This window comes from Saccopteryx leptura, chromosome 11, assembly GCF_036850995.1.
Source record: "Saccopteryx leptura isolate mSacLep1 chromosome 11, mSacLep1_pri_phased_curated, whole genome shotgun sequence".
NCBI classification, from domain to species: Eukaryota; Metazoa; Chordata; class Mammalia; order Chiroptera; family Emballonuridae; genus Saccopteryx; species Saccopteryx leptura.
Genome location: NC_089513.1, coordinates 3,774,930 through 3,788,691, shown reverse-complemented (window position 1 = coordinate 3,788,691; position 13,762 = coordinate 3,774,930). Strand labels below are relative to the sequence as shown.

At 43.5% G+C, this 13,762-nt stretch overlaps 1 pseudogene; it reads left to right on the top strand.

The window, feature by feature from the left end:
* Window positions 1-9,439: 9,439 nt before the first annotated feature.
* On the top strand, window positions 9,440-11,717 carry LOC136383381 (eukaryotic translation initiation factor 4B pseudogene; annotated as a pseudogene).
* Window positions 11,718-13,762: the final 2,045 nt, after the last annotated feature.

Here is a 13,762-nt window from a genome sequence, read left to right as displayed (position 1 = left end):
ATGCTGAAATAAATGAACTTGTCTTCTTTCCCAGTCCTCTGAAAATCCTCTGCAATAACGTCCTATTTACTTTGAGCCACATAAATAACCTAAAATAATAAAAGTAAGGCAGGCAAGACCAGCGGACGTGCTGTTTCTCTTCTGTGGAAGTCCCATTGTCGCACTCAGTACGTGCTGCGTCTGCCTCACGCGAGCTGACTCTTGCAGCTACGCACACAAAACAGATTTCGGGTTTTCAATATTCCGTCCAGGTATATTATATATAGTGCACTGCCACATAAAAACGAGATTACTGGAAAAGCATTCTTAATTAGTGTGTCACCATGTAGGCAACAGTCAAGCTGATGAGTTGTTGGCTGGCATGGTCCCCTCATCACGTCTGGCTTCCTACGCTGTAATTTATGCCCCTGTGGCTGTTCTGTAACTACTAACCTGTACTTCTCCATACCTTCACCTTCTTCCCCCAGCCCTCAAACTCCCTGCCCTCTGGGGCAACCTTCAGTCTGTTCTCTGTATCTCTGAGTCTGTTTCTGTTTTGTTTTTTTTGTTTATTTTTTTATTTTTAATTTTTTTACAGGGACAGAGAGAGAGTCAGATAGAGGGATAGATAGGGACAGACAGACAGGAACAGAGAGAGACGAGAAGCATTAATCATCAGTTTTTCATTACAACACCACAGTTGTTCATTGATTGCTTTCTCACAAGTGCCATGACCACGGGCCTTCAGCAGACCGAGCAACCCCCTACTTGAGCCAGTGACCTTGGGTCCATGCTAGTGAGCTTTTTTTTTTTCTCAAGCCAGATGAGCCCACACTCAAGCCGGCAACCCCGGGGTCTCGAACCAGGGTCCTTCCGCATCCCAGTCCGATGCTCTATCTACTGCGCAACTGCCTGGTCAGGCTGTTTGTTTGTTTAGATTCTACATAGAAGTGAAGTCATATGATACTTGTCTGTCTCTGTCTGACATATTTCATTGAGCATAAAACCCACTAGGTCCATCCATGCCATCACAAATGGTAAGATTTCATTCTTTTTAACCTATGGCTAAGTAGGTGGGTCAATAATATTATAATAACTATGAAATATCCGGGGACCACTCACTAAAGTACACAATCATCTAACCACTGTGGTGTACACCTGAAACAAATACAGAATAATAGTGAATGTGAACTGTAATTAAAAAATAAAAATAAAGATCTAAAATGACACACACAGTCTCCTGGGTGAGTAAACAAATGCTCAGTGCACCGCCTTGAATGAGCATGAAGTAAACACATGCCCCAACAGTCTAAGATCTGGAAAGCAGGTGTGAGAGTTACTGAGGCCCGGGGCCTGGAAACCTCATTCGTGTCCCTCGCTCAACCCAGCACACCCACCGGGGCCTGGGGGCCCCTCCTCACTTCTTGTCTTTTCTTGTCCTAAAAATAGAGCAGTTGGAGTGGATGATTCTGAGGTCCCTCCCAACTCCCAGACCCAATGACATCCTACAGTCATAGCTGAACCTCTCCTCTGTCAAGTCATTGTCAAGTGAACAAAGTTCTCTAGAATGACAACACAAAAATAAATAAGTAAATAAGTAAACCAAAACCCTGCTAATGTCTCTTCACCTTTTAGGGGAAAACAATTAACATTTCCAAAAAATAAGGTATCCCCTGAAATAGATCAATGCCTGTCTCAGTAGGTGTCTGGAATTGTCGCTTGAGAATAAATGGAAAAGAATTGATCAAGAATTGAATCAGAAAAGAGAAAAGATGGCGATGGAGTTTGCAGACGTACCAACTTCCACCTCCCAGAACCAAAGTGGATTACAAACTAATTTTAAGAACCATCATCTGTAAAAACCAATTGTGGACTAAAGTAAGAAGACTCTTCAACCAAGGAACACTGAAGAAGCCACACTGAGACTGGTAGGTAAAGCGGAAATGCGGAGAGGGCTGCCCAGCTCCCTGGAGCGAATGGCAGCTGGAGAGACTCTCATGGTGGGAAGTGAGTTTAGAAGAAAGAGGAGGGTCCTGAGTCCCAGGAACAAAGCCCCAGCCTGCAGCCCCAGAGCCTAGAAGAGGCGTATGGACAGTATTTAGCTGGAAACAAGTCAGGATACTGTTTGTGAAAAAGAGACTGATTTCTCAGACCCAGGATTCTTTTTAAAGGGACCGCACAGAAAACCTCTCTCACAACCACTCACCCAGGGCTCTGGGGGACGGGGAGAGAGGAGAGGACCGGAGTAGCAGGAAGAGAGTGTAATCTAGGAGGCACAGGGAGAAACATTTTGAGAGACAGCCACCCTAACCCCTGGGACGAGTCACTCCCCAAAACTGAAGTGAATATTTCCCCTGGAAACCAGTAAAGGGAAGCAGGACACCAGCCAAACAAGCTCTCCTACGGCACTGAGAGCAGAGTCGCTTAGAAGGAGGGAGCTTTCAGGACCACAGTAGTGAGTGTTAAGGTCTGAGCTACAGCACGCCCACCCACAGGGCTCAGGGCTCGCCCAAGGGCGGGCAGTGGTGGAACACGGAAGCGTGGTTCTGTCGGCAAAGGCGGAAGCCAGCTGGCCACCAAGGAGGCCCAGGTGTGAGCTCAGTCTTGCCTGGCTGAGGAGGAAGGGAAGTGCAAAAGTGGTCAAGCCTAGCTGCAGGCCGTCTATAATCCAGCCTACGGGGGAAGGGCAGGAGCCCTGGAAGGGGCGGAGATCTGCCCTTGAGCAAAGGCACAGGAGCACAGCTTTGCCCCACCCATGAAACCCAGGCTTGTGGCCTGACTTGGGAGCTGGCTCCTCCCGCAGGGGTGGAGCCAAAAGCCCAGAACAGGCGGAGAACCGCTACTGAGCGTGGGCACGCAGTCCCATCAGGCCTGTGGAGCCAAGGCTTGCAGCCGTCCCATGAGTGGGCTCCTCCTGCAAGGGTGGGGCGACAGCCTGGAATCAGGCAGAGACCTGCAGGTGAGCAAAGGTGCTCACCCCTGCCCTCAGGGCCGAGCATAATGCCACCCGCGGGGGCGGAGCAAATGCCAAGTCCACCGAGGATTCTATACCCAAGCACTTGATCACAGCCACTCCCATGAAAGAGAGGCAGAAACCACAGCAACAGCCCCAGTGGGCAGGCACCAGCAACACCCATACCTGAACGGCCTAGGTAGCAACAGCAGAGGGGGTGGTGGGCCTGCAGACAGACCACACCTAGGGAACACAGAGGACATACCCAGTGGACTCCAGTGCCAAAACCTTCTTTTACACAGACAAAATGAGAAAGCAGAGAAATGCAACACAAATGAATCAAGAGCAATCCCCAGAAAAGGATCTGAATGAGTCAGATATAACCAAATTACCAGATGCAGAGTTTAAAATAATAATTGTTAGGATGCTCATAGATATTAGAACAACAATAAATAGTCATTACGAACACCTAAATAAAGAGATAGCAAATATAAAAAAGGACTTTGAAATAATAAAAAGGAATCAGTCAGAAATGACAAATACAATATCAGAAATGAAGAACACAATGGAAAGAATTAAAAGTAGGATGGATGAAGCTGAGAATCAAATCAGCGAGTTAGAGGACATGATAAATAAAGGCATGAAAGCAGAGCAGAAAAAAGAAAAGAGACTCAAAAAGTCTGAGGAAACTCTAAGAGAGCTCTGTGACAACATGAAGAGAAATAACATCTGCATCATAGGGGTTCCTGAAGAAGAAGAAGAAAAAGAACAAGGAAAAGAGACTTTGTTCAATCATATCATAGCTGAATACTTACCTCAATTAAGACAGGAAAACATCTCATAAGTTCAAGAAGCACAGAGAACTCCATTAAAGAGAAACCCAAAGAAATCTACACCAAGACACATCATAATCAAAATACCAAAGCTAAGTGATAAAGAGAAAATATTAAAAGCTGCTAGAGAAAAAAAGAATATCACCTACAAAGGAGCCCCCATAAGGATGACTTCTGACTTCTCAACAGAAACACTTGAGGCCAGAAGGTCATGGCAACAAATATTCAAAGTAATGCAAAACAAGAGCCCACAACCAAGTCTACTTTATCCAGCAAGGCTATCGTTTAAAATTGAAGGAGAAATAAAAAGCTTTCCAGACAAAAAAAAAAACACAACTCTTGGCTCAGTGGTAGAGTGTTGGCCTGGCGTGCAGGAGTCCCGGGTTCGATTCCCGGCCAGGGCACACAGGAGAAGCACCCATCTGCTTCTCCACCCCTCCCCCTCTCCCTCCTCTCTGTCTCTCTCTTCCCCTCCCGCAGCCAAGGCTCCATTGGAGCAAAGATGGCCCAGGCACTGAGGATGGCTCTGTGGCCTCTGCCTCAGGTGCTAGAATGGCTCTGGATGCAAAAGAGTGACGCCCCAGAGGGGCAGAGCATCGCCCACTGGTGGGCATGCCAGGTGGATCCCGGTCAGGCGCATGAGGGAGTCTGTCTGACTGCCTCCCCATTTCCAGCTTCGGAAAAATAAAAAAAAATAAAAAAATAAAAAAAAAAACAACTCAAGGAATTCACTACAACCAAACCAAGGCTGCAAGAAATACTAAGAGACCTGTTGTAAACAGATCAAAGGAGAAAAAGAATATAGCAAAAGAGGAATATAGTTTTAAAGAATAAATGTCAATAAACAATTACATATCAATAAAACCTTAAATGTAAATGGATTAAATGATCCAATCAAAAGACACAGGCTAGCTGCATGGATAAGCAAACAGGACCCCTACATATGCTGTCTACAAGAGACACACCTTAAAACAAAAGATGCACATAGACTGAAGATAAAAGGATGGAAAAAAAATATTTCACGCAAATGGAAATAAAAAAAAAGCTGGGGTAGCAATACTTATATCAGACAAAATGGACTTTAAAACAAAGACTATAGTGAGAGATAAAGAAGGTCACTACATAATGATAAAGGGAGCAATCCAACAGGAAGATATAACCGTTATAAATATCTACGCACCTAATATAGGAGCACCTAAATATATAAAGCAGACGTTGATGGATTTAAAGGGTGAGATCAACAGAAATACTATAATAGTAGGGGATTTTAATACCCCACTAACATCACTAGATAGATCCTCAAGAAAGAAAATTACAAAGAAACAGCAGACTTAAAAGACATACTAGATCAACTCGATTTTTTTTAATAAATTTTTATTAATGTTAATGGGGTGACATTAATAAATCAGGGTACATATATTCAAAGAAAACATGTACAGGTTATCTTGTCATTTAATTATGTTGCATACCCATCACCCAGAGTCAGATTGTCCTCCGTCACCCTCTATCTAGTTTTCTGTGTGCCCCTCCCCCTCCTCCTTCCCCTCTCCCTCTTTCCCTCCTGCGTCCTCCCTTCCCCCACCCCTGGTAACTACCACACTCTTGTCCATGTCTCTTAGTCTTGTTTTTATGTCCCACCAATGTATGGAATCATGTAGTTCTTGGTTTTTTCTCATTTACTTATTTCACTCTGTATAATGTTATCAAGATCCCACCATTTTGTTTTAAATGATCCAATGTCATCATTTCTTATGGCTGAGTAGTATTCCATAGTGTATATGTGCCACATCTTCTTTATCCAGTCTTCTATTGAAGGGCTTTTGGTTGTTTCCATGTCTTGGCCACTGTGAACAATGCTGCAATGAACATGGGGCTACATGTGTCTTTACGTATCAATGTTTCTGAGTTTTGGGGGTATATACCCAGTAGAGGGATTGCTGGGTCATAAGGTACTTCTATTTTCAGTTTTTTGAGGAACCACCATACTTTCTTCCATAATGGTTATACTACTTTACAGTCCCACCAAGAGTGAATGAGAGTTCCTTTTTCTCCACAGCCTCTCCAACATGCTATTACCTGTCTTGTTGATAATAGCTAATCTAACAGGTGTGAGGTGTTATCTCATTGTAGTTTTGATTTGCATTTCTCTAATAACTAATGAAGATGAGCATGTTTTCATATATCTGTTGGCCATTTGTATTTCTTCCTGGGAAAAGTGTCTGTTCATGTTCTCTTCCCATTTTTTTATTGGATTGTTTGTTTGTTTGTTGTTGAGTTTTATGAGTTCTTTGTAAATTTTGGATATTAGGGCCTTATCTGAGCTGTTGTTTGAAAATAACATTTCCCATTTAGTTGGCTGTCTGTTTATTTTGTTGTCAGTTTCTCTTGCTGAGCAAAAACTTCTTAGTCTGATGTAGTCCCATTCATTTATCTTTGCCTTCACTTCTCTTGCCTTTAGAGTCAAATTCATAAAATGTTCTTTAAAACCCAGGTCCATGAGTTTAGTACCTATGTATTCTTCTATGATCAACTCGATTTAATAGATATCTTCAGAACCTTTCACCCTAAAGCAGCAGAATATACATTCTTTTCAAGTGCTCATGGTACATTCTCTACCATAGACCAGATGTTAGGGCACAAAAGCGGTCTCAACAAATTTAAGAAGATTGAAATCAGATCAAGCACTTTCTCTGATCACAATGGCATGAAACTAGAAATCAACCACAACAGAAAAACTGAAAAACACTCAAACACTTGGAAACTAAATAGCATGTTATTAAATAACAAATGGGTTAACAATGAGGTCAAAGAAGAAATTAAAAAATTCCTAGAAACAAACGATAACGACTATACATCAACTCAAAATTTATGAAACACAGCAAAAGCAGTCCTGAGAGGGAAGTTCACAGCATTACAAGCATACCTCAAGATGCTAGAAAAAGCTCAAATAAACAACTTGACCCTGCATCTAAAAGAACTAGGAAAAGAAGAGCAAGTAAAGTCCAGAGCTAGTAGAAGGAAGGAAATAATAAAGATCAGACCAGAAATAAATGACATAGAGGCTAAAGAAACAATACAGAGGATCAATGAAATCAGGAGCTGGTTCTTTGAAAAGGTCAGCAAGATCAATGAACCTTTAACCACACTCACCTAGAAAAAAAGAGAGAGGACTCAAATAAATAAAATTAGAAATGAGAGTGGAGAAATAACAACTGACACAACAGAAATACAAAATATTGTAAGAAAATACTATGAAGAACTGTACACCAAAAAACTAGACAACTTAGATAAAATGGACAAATTCCTTAAAACATATAATCTTCCAAAAATTAATCTGGAAGAATCAGAAAACCTAAACAGACCGATTACAACAAATGAGATGGAAACAGTTATCAAAAAACTCCCAACAAACAAAAGTCCTGGGCCTGATGTCTTCACAAGTGAATTCTACCAAATATTCAAAGTAGAACTAACTCCTATCCTTTTCAAGCTACTTCAAAAAATTCAAGAGGAAGGAAGACTTCCAAGCTCCTTTTATGAGGCGAGCATAATTCTGATTCCAAAACCAGGCGAAGACAACAAAAAAAAGGAAAATTATAGGCCAATATCCCTGATGAATTTAGATGCTAAAATCCTCAACAAAATATTAGCAAACTGGATCCAGCAATATATGAAAAAAGTCATACACCATGATCAAGTGGGATTTATTCTTGGGAAGCAAGGCTGGTACAATATTCACAAATCAATCAATGTGATTCATCACATAAACAAAAGGAAGGAGAAAAACCACACGATAATTTCAATAGATGCAGAAAAAGCATTTGATAAAATCCAGCACCCATTCATGATCAAAACTCTCAGCAAAGTGGGAATACAGGGAACATGATAAAGGCCACCTATGACAAACCCACAGCCAACATCATACTCAATGGGCAAAAATTAAAAGCAATCCCCTTAAGATCAGGAACAAGGCAGGGGTGCCCCCTTTCACCACTCTTATTTAACATAGTCCTGGAAGTCCTAGCCACAGCAATCAGACAAGAAAAAGAAATAAAAGGTATTCAAATTGGAAAAGAAGAAGTAAAACTATCATTATTTGCAGATGATATGATATTGTATATAGAAAACCCTAAAGTCTCAGTCAAAAAACTACGAGACCTGATAAATGAATTCAGCAAGGTGGCAGGATATAAAATTAATACTCAGAAATCAGAGGCATTTTTATACACTAACAATGAACTGTCAGAAAGAGAAATTAAGGAAGCAATCCCCTTTTCTATTGCAACCAAAAAAAAAAAATACCTAGGAATAAATTTAACCAGGAAGATCAAAGATTTTTACTCGGAAAATTATAATACATTCATAAAAGAAATCAGGGAAGATACAAACAAGTGGAAGCATATACCATGCTCATGGTTAGGAAGAATAAACATCATTAAAATGACTATATTACCCAAAGCAATTTATAAATTCAATGCAATACTGATTAAAATACCAATGAATTACTTCAAAGATATAGAACACATATTCCAAAACTTTATATGGAACCAAAAGAGAACACGTATAGCCTCAGCAGTCTTGGAAAGGAAGAATAAAGTGGGAGGTATCACACTTCCTGATATCAAGTTATACTACAAGGCCATTGTACTCAAAACAGCCTGGTACTGGCATAAGAACAGGCAGATAGATCAATGGAACAGAACAGAATATATTTGACAATACGTCTGATAAGGGGTTAATAACCAAAATTTATAAAGAACTTGCAAAACTCAATACCAGGAAGACAAACAATCCAATCAAAAAATGGGCAAAAGAAATGAATAGTCACTTCTTTATAGAAGACATACAGATGGCCAATAGGCATATGAAAAAATGCTCAACATCACTAATCATTAGAGAAATGCAAATTAAAACCACAATGAGATATCACCTCACACCAGTCGGAATGGCGCTTATCAACAAAACAACACAGATTAAGTGCTTGCAAGGATGTGGAGAAAAGGGAACCCTCCTGCACTGCTGGTGGGAATGCAGACTGGTACGGCCACTGTGGAAAACAGTATGGAGATTTCTCAAGAAATTAAAAATCAAACTGCCTTTTGACCTAGCTATACCCCATGAATACCATAGCACTGTTTGAAAAGAAGAAATGCACCCCCATGTTTATGGCAGCATTGTTTACAATAGCAAAGATCTGGAAACAGCCCAAGTGTCCGTCAGTGGATGAGTTGGATTAAAAAGCTTTGGTACATATATACTATGGAATACTACTCAACTATAAGAAATGATGACATTGGATCATTTACAACAACATGGATGGACATTGATAACATTATACTGAGCTAAATAAGTAAATCAGAAAAAACTAAGAACTGTATGATTCCATACATAGGTGGGACATAAAAATGAGACTCAGAGACATGGACAAGAGTGTGGGGGTTACAGGGTGAGGGGGAGGATATGGAGTGGGTTGGGGGAGGGGAAGGGCACAAAGAAAACCAGTTAGAAGGTGACTGAAGACAATTGGACTTTGGGTGATGGGAATGTAGCATAATCAAATGTCAAAATAACGTAGAGATGTTTTCTCTGAACATATATACCCTGATTTTTCAATGTCACCCATTAAAATTAATTTTAAAAAAAAGAATTGAATCAGCCTTTGCATTCTCTCTCCCTCTCTCAATATGGTGGCCTCAGCAAAAAGGAAGAATAAGAATGGGAAGACTATCTCCCTAACAGACTTTCTGGCTGAGGATGGAGGGACTGGTGGAGGAAGCACCTATGTCCCCAAACCAGTTAGCTGGGCAGATGAAACAGATGACTTTGAAGGAGATGTTTCAACCACTTGGCACAGTAATGATGATGATGTATATAGGGCACCTCCAATTGACCGTTCCATTCTGCCCACTGCTCCACGGGCTGCTGGAGAACCCAATATTGACAGAAGCCATCTTCTGAAATCGCCACCCTACACTGCTTTTCAAGTAACCTGCCCTATGATGTGACAGAAGAGTCCATTAAGGAATTTTTTAGAGGATTAAATATCAGTGCAGTGCGTTTACCATGTGAACCCAGCAATCCTGAGAGGTTGAAAGGTTTTGGTTATGCGGAGTTTGAAGACCTGGATTCTTTGTTCAATGCCCTGAGTCTCAATGAAGAGTCTCTAGGTAACAGGAGAATTCGGGTGGACGTTGCTGATCAAGCCCAGGATAAAGATAGGGATGATCGTTCTTTTGGCTGAGATAGAAATCGGGATTCTGACAAAACAGATACAGACTGGAGGGCCCGTCCTGCTACAGACAGCTTTGATGACTATCCACCTAGAAGAGGTGATGATAGTTTTGGAGACAAGTATCGAGATCGAGATCGTTACGATTCAGACCGATACTGTGATGGGTATCGGGATAGTTACCGGGATGGCCCATGCCAGGATACAGATCGATACAGTAGCCAGGATCGCTATGATGACAGAGGCAGCAGAGATTATGATAGAGGTTATGATTCCATGAGAGGCAGTGGCAGAAGAGCATTTGGTAGTGGGTACCGTAGGGATGATGACTACAGAGGAAGTGGGGACCACTATGAGGACAGATACGACAGACATGATGATCGGTCATGGAGCTCCAGAGATGATTACTCTCGAGATGATTATAGGTGTGATGATAGAGGTCCCCCCCAAAGACCCAAACTGAATCTAAAGCCTTGGAGCACTCCTAAAGAAGATGATTCCTCTGCTAGTACTTCCCAGTCCAGTCGAGCAGCCTCTATCTTCGGAGGGGCAAAGCCTGTTGACACAGCTGCTAGAGAACGAGAAGTAGAGGAGCAAACAGGAGAAACTGCAGCGGCAACTGGATGAGCCAAAACTACAGCAGCGGCCTCGAAAGAGACACTCAAGCTGGCGAAGTGAAGAAAATCAGGAATGTGAACAGTCAAGGACAAGAAGTGAGTCATCACAGACAGGGACCTCAGCCACATCTGGCAGAAATGCGCGAAGGAGAGTGAGAAATCTCTAGAAAATGAAACACCCAGTAAGGAGGAAGACTGTCACTCTCCAACTTCTAAGCCTCCCAAACCTGAACAGCCTCTAAAGGTAATGCCAGCCCCTCCACCAAAGGAGAATGCTTGGGTGAAACGGAGTTCTAACCCTCCTGCTCGATGTCAGAGCTCAGACACAGAGCAGCAATCCCCTACAAGTGGTGGGGGTAAAAGAGTCCCAGCTCAACCATCTGAAGTAGGACCAACAAGGAAAGCAGATGAAAATAAAGTGGATGGGGTGAGTATTCCAAAAGGCCCAAGTGGGAACTCCAGCCGTGGTCCAGGAGATGGAGGGAACAAAGACCACTGGAAGGAGTCAGGAAAGATGGCAGAAAGGATCAAGACTCTCAATCTGCACCTGAGCCAAAGAAACCTGAAGAAAATCCAGCCTCTAAGTTCAGTTCTGCAAGCAAGTATGCTGCTCTCTCCGTTGATGGTGAAGATGAAAACGAGGGAGAAGATTACACCGAACAGACTTCTACATCCTATGCTTTCTCTGAGTCTCTCTATCCTGGAACATTCGAAAGCAAATCAAACCTCTATCCAGACAAGACAAAATAAAATTCAGCATCTCCTGCAGAACTTTTTAAAATTTTTTTTAAATGAAAAGAAATTCTTTTGCATGCTGCTGCAGCCTTTAAAGTGAACTAACTGGAGAATTGCCAACATAGCCAGAGAGCAAGACGTTTTTTAACGGAAGAGTTGTGCATTTTTATGACACATGAAGTTGCCTGTGTGATTAGTGCCTAGAGCCCTCCGTTTAAGAAAATAACAATGACAATGATGCAATGTCTGGAACCTGGTTGGGCAGTGGGGCAGTTGTGAGGAAGAGTGTGAGGTTTCTATCTTTAATTCTTATTATCCCCTAATGTGGCATATATGAATTCTCAAACCTGAATAAATTCTTCATCCTTGGAAAGGTAAAAAAAAAAAAAAAAAAAAAAAAATTGAATCATGCAAGCTCTCACCTCCCACCACCTCCAGGAAGTTCTATGAAGACCCATGTGACAGCGATTTCTATTTAAATTTGGGATTAAGTAAGATTTAACCAGAAAAAAAGCAAATTTTCCTTTCTCTGGAGTGAAAGAGTTTTCACTGGGGCAACTTCCCTCACCACCCCCAGGAAGCCCCTTTGGTTACCCTCTCCATGGGCTTCAGTCTCTCTTGTTGCCTCCTTAGCGCTCGGCGCTGCCTGCACCACAGTGTCTCTCTTCTTCCCATCTGCAGGTGTGTGGCCGGGGCGACAGGGGACACGTGAAACACAGTGTTTCTGTCCCCAAGAGCCTTCAGGTCAACTCCACCAAGCAGCTGACAGCATTTATACTGAGAGCCTACTATGTCCCGAGCCCCTGTGAGGAGGCAGGCTCAGTTTCTGTCCCCAGGTTCACGTGTTAGAGGGGAAGGTGAACCATACACGTGGAAACAAGCAGAGACACAACAAGGAACAATGAGTGTGAACCACTTGGAGTGTCTGGCAGCGGACAGCACACGCCCTGACGTCCCATGAATTACCACCCAGGGAGGTCCACCCTGAAGGTCTTGGCCAGCAGGGCACCAGCGCCCGGTGGGTGGGAGCACATTTCAGGAGTCTCTCTTCCCTTATGAACACGATTAAGGAAACAGAAGGCTGAGATCCCTCCATTATCCTCAGTGAGAGTCACAGCCACCTCGCCTCCTGTCCTGTTCTCCGTCTTTCGCCGCAGAGGCTGCGTGCGGACTGAGAGTCAAGGTACTGCGTCTGCACGGGGCTCCCAACCCTGAGTCCATGACACTTGCTTGAATATGGCTCCGCCTCACCACAGGCCGATGAGGAGTATCAGCCCCTCTTCCAATCACTCAGTTTCATTTCCGAGAGAGAGGTCCCATGGAGCTGGCTGCCCACAAAGCAATCATTTCTTTCAGGGCCATTAAGGAGTTTCCATTAAAAGAAATAGACCAAGCAGACATCATTTTTCTAGGATGAAAAGGGGAACTGTCATGCCATGTGGCTACAGGGGCACCCGTGGGCATAGGTGGAAGGGATTCCAACATCCCCAGGCTGCCTTTGCAGGGGAAACCACTGTCATACTCAAAGCCAAGGTCTGAGCCCAGGGGCTTTGGATGCCGAGTCCAGACCTGTCCAGTCACGCAAGTCAAACAGTGCCTACTCTCCCTCCAGACAGCCTCCCCATTCCCCTCACTCAACTAAGTGACCAGTTCCTTGGACAACATCTATTTGGTGCCCATGAGTCGGCATTGCGCTAGGCACAGGAGACCCAGAGACAAAGTAGACATGCAGGTCTTCTGTGTTCCAGTGGAAAGGGTTGGTTCATGATGACATAAGCAAATAAGAACAAGACCATGTCACTAACGACAGGGTTGGCAAAGCAAGGGGTCCTCAGAGTGTCATGGGGTGTGGGTGGACTCCTCAGGTGGGGGTTTGGGGTCACCTCTATGGGTGTGCTGCTTGCAGGGATCTGAGCAGCCACCTAAGAAGACCATATGTGGACCTTGGAAGGGACATCCCACGCAGGGGTCCATCCATCTTTCGCCTCCACTCCCCCAAAGGCCTGGTGGAACTGTGAGGTTGGAAAAGTGAGACCCCAAACAAGGTCACCTTCACCTTGCCACACGATGGTGCGAGCAGTCCTGGTTTATGCCTGTGGTGGTAAGACAATGTTAATATGGACCCCCACACAGATGCTCAGTCCCTCCTCGGCCCGGTGTGCCTTGTTCTAGGCCTGTCTCTACCCTCCCCCTCCCCTACACCGGTCCTCCAGAGGTGACCTCAGAGAGGGTCTGGTTCCACATCTAGGCTACTGGGACTAGTCTCGCAACAAACGGGGAGCGCTAATAATACCTCCTGAAGATCCTGATTTTAATTCTTTGGAATAAGTGTCCCAGAAGTGGGGTTGCTGGCCCATGTGGTAGTTCACATGGTATCTAAAAGGGTCAGGTTTATCGAAGGGAAGAGCAGAATGGT